Below are 8,599 nucleotides of genomic sequence, written 5' to 3'. Positions count from 1 at the left end.
ATTGGGACGTTGACCCAAAACCACCAGAGGAGAGACCCACAGCCAGCAGACCCCCAAGCGCAGCCTGGGCAAGGAGCCACCCAACAGCTCCTGCCCAGACGGGCTATAAAAACCCTCACAGCTATTGCTGGTGCCCTGGAGCACCCTGGGGACAGGCCAGGAGCCCAGGGTGATGTGCTGGGGGTGCACAGGCACCCCAACAGCACTCTGTCCCCCAACCCACCACAAGCGCCCAGCATGGGGCGAGCAGTCCTTGAAGTAGGCATTTCTTGGACACCACGCTGGGTTTGCAGCAGCATCACCATGGATGGCTTTTTAATAACTCATTAATAAAATAACACACGCGATGGCCTTATTAAGCAGGGTCAGAGTGTGGCACTACAGAGGCCAAGGCCACCATGCGCGTGTCAACACTGCTCTGCCAGGGCAGTGGCAGCAAGGGGACACCCTGGGGATGGCAGGGGGACGTTTGGAAAGCAGCCACAGGGGATGGATGACCTGCCAGAGGGTGATTCCCAAAATCATTGAGGTCCCCGCTCCCTTCCACTCTGTGCATGGGGGATGCCAAGCACTCAGCATGACACAGGGATGCTCTTCTCCAGGGATGCTCTTCTCCATCCCCAGACAACATCTCTTGCTCCCAGAGCATCCCTGGCCAAGGGCTTGGTACCGGGGCATCCCCCTGCTCATCGAGGAGGGAGCCTCAGCCTGTGCCAAAGCCACAACGGGCACATTAAAGAGCTAAAAATAACCCAGCTTGCATGCAACAGGCTGGCCTTGGCTCCTGCCACCCCGGCAGCGTGGGGGCTCAGTGCTGGCAGCTGGCCCCCACCAGCAGGATGCAGGCATGGGGAGAAAGGGGCTGGGATGGAGCCAGCGGGAGCAGCCAGGTCTGGGGTCAGATCCAGGCAGCACCCCCACAGTGTCAGCAGGGATACCTGTGACACAAGGAATCCCCACTTCCCTGCAGCCACCTTCACTCACGGGAGACGCCGGGGAATTCAACAGGAGATACCCCCCCTCCCACAGCAGTAGGGAGCCAAGGAGGGGGGGGGCAGAGCAGGGGACCCCCATGAGCATCCCCCACTGCTGCTCCTCAAGTGTACAGCAAAGACCTGGGGCTCCCTGGGGCATCCCATCCCTTCACGGCTCTGGGAGATCCTGGGATGGGAGGAGGAGGAGGAGGAGGCAGCAGAGGAGGAGGAGGAGGAAGAGGAGGTCAGGCAGGGACACGCTGCCGCTCTGCAGCGAGCTCCGGGGGCTCCCGCAGCCTGGCAGGGACACAAGATGGTGCTTGCTTCCCTCGCCCGGGAGCAGAGAGGAAGGATGCTCCAGCATCACCATCCGCCCATCCCTCCTTCCCGGCTCCTGCCGGCGCCCAGCCCGCCTGCACCGCTGCTGCTGGGACAAACCGGCTGCTGGAAAGCTGGAAAGCAGCCCACTGCCATCCTCCCCGTGTTCAAAACACAGCACCGTGCAAGACCCAGGTGCTCCTGGACCGCGGGCCTCCTTCCCCCCACCCCAAAAGCCCCATGGGAGCCGGGGCTGCGGCTGCCGGAGAGCCCAGCATCGCTCCCGAGGGCTCCTTATCAGATGGGCTCCGATACAGCTCGTTCAGCCCCAGCCCCGCTCCCTGCGGCGCTTGCTGCTGCTGCGGCAGTGAAAATACCTCACTGAGCTCCGAGCCGGGCCCGAGAAGGTATTTAACATCTGGAGCCACCCGGCTCGAGGAGGGGGCCAGCCTCACCCCTACCTGGCACCGCGGCGAGGACCTCGCACCCTGCAGCGTCCCTGTGGGTGAGCTCCAGCACGGGCGAGCCCAGCCCTGCTGGGATGCTGGGGCACCATCCCGCTGCCCATCGCTCTGCTGACTCCCAAACAGCCTCGGTCCACGTGAAAGAAACTCCCCAGCGCCGGCATCTGCATCCCAGCACCGGCATCCCCATCCTGGCACCCCCAGCAAAGCCTGGGGATGGGGGGGGGACACCAGCTGCTCCCAGTGACCCACCACACCAAACACCTCGCCAGGCTGCTGCGCCCTGGGAATGGGGATGGATCTGGAGCGTGGCTGGCACAGGCTGGCACGCTCGCCCGCCGGAGCCACCTGCTCCAGCCCCTTCCATTTGCCTTTGTTCCCCGCCCGGGCACGGGGAAAGGGGGTGGGTTTTTAATTAAAGCTTTTTAAAGAGCAGCCAGAGCTGGGAAAGCCGCTGTGTGGAAGCAGCATCCCGGCTCCCCATCCTCAGCAGTCAGAGCATCCTCTCTCCATCACCTCTCCCAGCTCCGGTACCCAGGATCTGACCAGGGCGCACTTCTCCCTTGCCAGCAGCCACGGCACAGCAGGAGGAGGCACCACACAAACAGGTTGTTTCCCTGAAGGTGCTTTGCCTGAATGGGGATTTCAGCATGGACCTGGTCCAGCTCCATCCCCCCTGGCATGGTGGGGACTGTCTCCTGAGCATCACACTTCTGCATCCGCCTCTCTCCGGCCAGGCAACGCCAGAAACAACCAACCAGCCCCAGAAGTGATAACCGGGCGGCACTAAACCTCACCAGCATTAATAATCTGAAACGATTAATGGCAAAGTAAAGGAGATTTGGGGTTTAAGAGACACGGTTTTTAACCCGACAGTGTTCTTTTAATAGGCTGTAGGAAATCTACGAGCCGTGAGAATTCCCAGCGCGAGGATGGCTCTGGACAAGGGCACAGGGGGAATGAAGGAAGGAAGGAAGGGCCAGGAGGTTCTGGGTGCTGAGCCCCGGTGGGAACAGCCTTGAAAAGGAAAAGCATCTGGGGAGGAGCCCAGGCAGCCGTGGAACAGGCTCTGTCATCCCACGGGAGCACATCCCTGCCTGCCCAGAGGTGATGCCAACCCACAAAGCGCTGTGCCAAGCTCTGCCCACCAGGAGAGCCCGCGACCCCTCCGATTTCCAGGATCTTTGCTAGCGGTTCAAAGGCATCCGGGAACTTCAAAGCTGCCTCCACCACCTCCACACTCAGCCCTCACCGCTCCCAGTCCTCCCAGCACGACGGACCCCACCGAGCCCCAGCCCGGCCCTTCGGCAGCACCGACACAGCCTCTCTGCCAGCCAATTAACACCAACAGCATCACCGGGTGAAAGCGCCAGAGTAATCCCACTGACATCACAGACCCCCCCCTCCCCTCCCCTCCCCAACCCCCCCCCCTAAAAACGTGGCTTCCCATGAGGCGCCTGCGTGCAACACACGCCCGGGCTCCCACGCGTGCCCACACCCAGCAGGCTGAGCAGGATCCGTGCCGCTTCCACACGCCGCGGCACAACCTCCCCATCTCCGGTATCGGCGACCACGTTTTCCCCATCACCACCACCACCCCTGCTCCCCATCTTCCCCCAGCCCAGCACACTCCCCCTCTCCCTCTGGCTTCCCCGGCGCGCTGCCACCACCTCTCCGAAGCAGGCAGGCTGGCAGCAGCGCCGAGCTGTAATTAATGGTGCCGCTTTGCCAATCACTGGCTCAGCCCCGCTCGCACTGGCAAGCGCAGGGCCCTTTATTTATTTTACTTAACTGCTGTTGGTAAAACTCCACTCCAAAAGCAAGGCCGAGAGACAGCACAGCGAAATCTCCTCTGGGATTAAGGATTACGCCTTTGCCAGGGAACAGCGTGTGCCGCCTCCCCCTCTGCGGCTGCGGGGGTCCCTGGAGGAGAGACCCCCCTATCGTCCCCCCCACCTCCCCAAACCACCTCCCCCAGCCCGTAGTGGGGCACCCGCAAAGGCTGCAACAGCCACAGCTGCTCCTGCTGCTCTCTCACGGCCTCTTCCAAGTAGTTTCCATGTCGCTGGGATGCGGCTCCATCAGCTCCATCCTCCCCTGGCACCGTTGGACAAAGGGTCTGGGGGTGGGGGGGTCTGCGAGCTCCCAGGAGAGTTCCCAAGGGGGGGTCCGTGTCGCGGGGGCAGCAGCACAACAGCAGCAGCCTGGATACGTGTTGGTGCCGGAGGGGGATTGATTGTTTTGGGTAAGCCACCATCTCATCCAGACCCAGATCCAGCAGGAGCCTCCGAGGTGCCGTGAGGAGGGGAAGGGGTCTGGCTGCACCCCGCTCTTGGAGGACGTCGAGATGGAACAGACGGGGCGAGAGCAGGAGGGGGACACGACAGCCCTCGTGAACACTGAGATGCTGTGGAGCCTCTGATGGTTGGCAACCAAGACATGTGGCCCAGAGCCAGCCGCGTCCCCGGTAGAGGATGGAACCACGGTAGGAAATGAGTTTGCAGGGCCTCAGTCCAAACTGGCCTGGAGAAGCATCGAGGCGTCATGGCAGCCCAGCTCCCAGGGCTGTGCAGGGGCTGGACCAGGGCTGGGGGCTCATCCCATGATCTGTGTGTCTGTCCGTCTGAGCATCACCTTCCTCCGGGTAGGGGGGCACAGGGAGCCAGTCCTGCAGCCCCCATCTAGCCAAAAGAGCACCGGTCCCAGGGCACAAGGACTTGGCAGCGATGGGAAGTACCCAAGCAAAGAAAAACCCATCTGATCCCACTCTCCAGAGCAGGAGGTTGGTGCCAGGGCAGGGCTCTCTGCAGCCCAGGAGGCCCCCAGGGAGGACAGAGCCCACCGCAGCTCTCTGGGAAGAGCCCAACACCTCTGGCCCAGCACCCATCACCAGCATCACGCCGGGCAGAAAAGCCACACTGCCAGAGGACCTTGGAGGCATCCAGAAGAGCCAGGAAGAAGCAGGCAGCATCTTCCCAGCCGGTGCTCGAGCACCTCTGCCACACAGCTGCCGGCCGGGGAGCGAGCCGCCCGGGGAGCCGGCTCCGTATCCATTTCCCTCCGGCTCAGATGAAATTTGTAGGATCCCAGCGTCTTGCAAACTCCTTGGATCAAAGCAGGGTCTGGTGACAAGGCTTGACGAGCAGCCAGGCAGGCCTCGGAGAGGGGACGCTGCCAGGTTCCAGCACAGAGGGGCTGGCACTGCCCCACTGCCGACTCCAGCATCCACCACCATCCACGGCACCGGTACTGAACCCCGCTGGGAAACGGGGCATGGAGCCTCCCGGCTGAGGGTGGCTGGAGGGCAGCCAGGAGATGGTGACAATGGCTGCACCACCCCGCTCCTCCTCTCCCACGGGTGCCCGGTGTGAGCCCCCCACAAGCCCTCTCCAACTCAGCCTCCATCACCACCGAGGAGGGAGAGGTCGGTCCCCAAATAACCGCCCCACCAGGAGCTCTCCCAGCAGCACGGCTCGGTGCCAGCCCCGCATCACCGGTACCACGTGCGCCCCAGAACCCCTGACCGGATGCTCTGCCACACCGGGCACCCCAAGGCCACCTCCCCACGTCACCAGCTGCTGGGCACAGGCGGGAGTGACATGACCTAGAAAAGCACAGGGCTGTTCACACACCGCGCTGCCGCCAGCCCCCAGCACCGCCTGTGCTGCACACGCACCCTCCACCCCCTCCCCGTGCTCCAACAAGTGACCTGCGTGGGCACACGCGTGTGCACATGTGGCACCGCTCCTGCCACGAACCCCAGGGCTCGCAGGTCCCCGGGGAAGGAAAGAAGCTCCCTCATATTACCCCCCACACACACCTTCCAACACCCCCCCCCGGATCTGGCTGCCACCTGCACGCCGCACGTGCCCGCGCTGGCACACGCCGGGCGCCCACGTGTGCCCTTGCTGCACACCCACAGCCCCCGGGTGTCGCTCGCCCGTGGCACGGGGGCTTCTCACAGCCCTCCACGCTGGCACCAAACAAAACCCCCCACGCAAACCCCCCCCTGCCTGCTGCCAGGGCTCCACGGACACAACACGCCTGCACACATGTCCCGCTGCGTGCCAACTCCCCCCGGGGAGGGGGGGCCCTGGCCACGGAGAGACCTGTGCAGCGAGCGAGCACCCACGCGTGCCAGGCCAGCAGCACACGTGTGCCCACGCGGGGCTGGCGGGGATGACGGCAGGCAGCCTGGCACCCGCGGCCTCGCCGGATGACACACCACGGCACCGCAGTGACACATGTGTGCCCAGCGACACGCGTGTGCCCACCTACACGCGCGCAGCACCTCTCCCGTGGGGCTGACGGAGACCGGGCACTGCTGGGGAAGGTGGGGGGGGGGGGTAAGGGGAAGTGGGGTGGTAAATTCCCCGGTGAGGACCGGCAGTCTCGGGAGGGGAACCGGCAGCCCCGGGCACGCCGCTGCCCGCAGCCAGCCCCGCTGCCGAGCCCGCCCTGCCGCCGCAGCCCCGCGTAACTTCCAGGCAGGGCCGGGGCCGCCCCGGGGCCGCCGCTGCCCACACCGAGTACCGGGTACGGAGCATCCCGGTACCGCGGCGCGGCTGTAACTCCCCAGCCCCCCCCCCCGCCCCCCGCAACCCGCCACCGGGGCAGGAAAGTTGGCCGGGGGTAGAGCGGGGATGGCGGGGGGGGGGGGGTTAACGGGTGGGGGGGCGCACAGCAGAACCGGGGCTCTGCCAACCGGCAGCACCGGCCGCCGCATCCCGCAGCCCCGGCGAGTTGCCGCCCCCGCTGCGCCGCGGAAGGAGGAAGGGGGGGGGTGGGGGGCAAGCGGAACGCACCGCACCCCGGGGCTCGGTGCACCGGGAAAGAGGGGGGGGGGGGGGGGGGGGGGCGGGGGGGAAGGTGTCGGGGAAAGGAGGTGGGGGGGGGGGGAATGTCGGTGCACCGGGGATGAGGAGTGGGGGGGGGGAATTCCCGTTCCCCCCCGCCGCCGCCCTTACCTGCGCTCCGTCAGCAGCGCGTGTAGCCCCGGCGCGGCGCGGCGTGCAGCGGGCTGGCCATCCCCGAGCGGCGGCAGCGGCGGCAGCGGCGGCGGCAGCCGGTTACCCGGGCGCGCCCGGGGGAGAGCGGCGGCGGCGGCGCGCGGGGCCGGGAGCGGGCGCGCCGGGCCCCGGTGGCGGCGGCGGGAGGCGGGAGAGGATGGTGGGGATGATGGGGGGGGGGGGTGGGGGGGTGGGGGAAGCGGGGGGGGGGTTGGGGAAGTGGGGGGAGCGGCGGCGGCGGCGCGCGCGGCTCGGGCACTTGCTGCATGCGCGGGGCGCGGGGCGGTGTGACAGCAGCACCGGGCATGGCGGGGAGGATGCGCGGCCGCGGGGCCGCCTTAAGGGGGCCGGGGGCGGGAGGGGCGGGGGGGGGGTTGGGGGGGGGGGAAGGTGACCCCCGGGATGCTGCAGCCGGGGGGAGGGAGGGGAAAGAGGGAAGGGAGGGGGGGGTTTTGGCTGCGGTGCGGCGCGGGGGGAGGAGGAGGAGGAGGAGGGGAAGGGGGGTATGGGGGGGGGGGGTGCAACGCGGGAGGGGGCTGCCTGCGCTGTGCACGCGCACAGGGGTCTTGTGGTTCTTGGGGAAGGGGGGGGTTCACGCAGGCTGCACGCGTGTGCGGGGGGTGTGGGTGGCGTGTGGGCGCACACGCGTGGATGGGCCCCCCGGGGCTGAACATGCGTGTGCACGGAGGGGGTGTTCACACGTGTCCGTGGCAGGGGTTGTTCATACGTGTGCACAGGGGGGTTGTTCACGTGTGTGCCCGGCGAGGGTCACACGTGTGCACAGTTGCTCATGCGTGTGCATGGCAGGGGTTGTTCATACGTGTGCACAGGGGGGTTGTTCACGTGTGTGCACGGCGAGGGTCACACGTGTGCACAGTTGCTCATGCGTGTGCACGGCAGGGGCTGTCCATGCGTGTGCACACGAGCAGCCTGTGGTTGCTGATGCGCTTGCAGCAGGCGTGTGGACACTGGTGGGTGCTGGGGCAGGCACACACGTGTGCGTGGCACAGCCCTGCGTGGGCTACGTGTGCTCTCTGCCAGCAGCTGCGTTGCACACGCGTGCAGGCCCCGGCACGGCGTGCCTTGCGGGGAGAGCCGTGGGGTGTGGGATGCAGGGAGCCACAGAGCATCAGCACCGGGGGAGAAATGGGGCTGGCACACCCCGTGCTTGCACAAGTGTTGCATGAGTGTGTGTGACACGGAGGATGTCAGAGGTACAGTGGTGTTTTGGGGGGGGGGCTGCAGAGCTGGTTGGGATAAACTAGGGTGTCTTGGTGGTCTGTGGGCAAGAGAGGCTCTGCTGCAGTCCGGATCCTGCCCAGGGCAGAGCCCACCGGGACCATGGGGAGCTCTGGCTTGGAGGGGATGGGGTGTCACCACTGCTGACCCCCAGCCCCGCTGCGAGGCACCGGGCAGGATGCAGCGTGTTCCCTTTGCCTGCCCGTCCAACTCCACCAGCCGCATCCTGCCTGGTGCTGTGCGTGCTGTGCTCAGCCCGGGGGTCTGCAGGTCTCTGTGTGACCCCTCTCAGTCTCCTTCTGGGGACAAACACAAGAGAAGCCTGAGAGCAGGAGGCACCACCAGGACTGTTGTTCAGCATCCCAGGGATCTGCAGCTCAGCACCAGCCCTAATCCAGCCCCGCACTGCTGGAAGCACAGGGTCATACCCGAGACCTTTGTACAACTCAGCTCCCTCCCTCCCCAGTGTTCCCTTTTCCCACTCCTCCCTCACAGCCTGGCAGTGGTGTCCCCAGACAGACCCATCCCCTCTGGGCCCAGGCTGAGGGGAAGCACACCAGCTTTCCAGGCTGCTCTTTATCCCAGGGAGAAAAGC

This window comes from Gallinula chloropus, assembly GCF_964237585.1.
Source record: "Gallinula chloropus genome assembly, chromosome: 22".
Taxonomy (NCBI): domain Eukaryota; kingdom Metazoa; phylum Chordata; class Aves; order Gruiformes; family Rallidae; genus Gallinula; species Gallinula chloropus.
Note: the sequence above shows the minus strand (reverse complement) of the source record.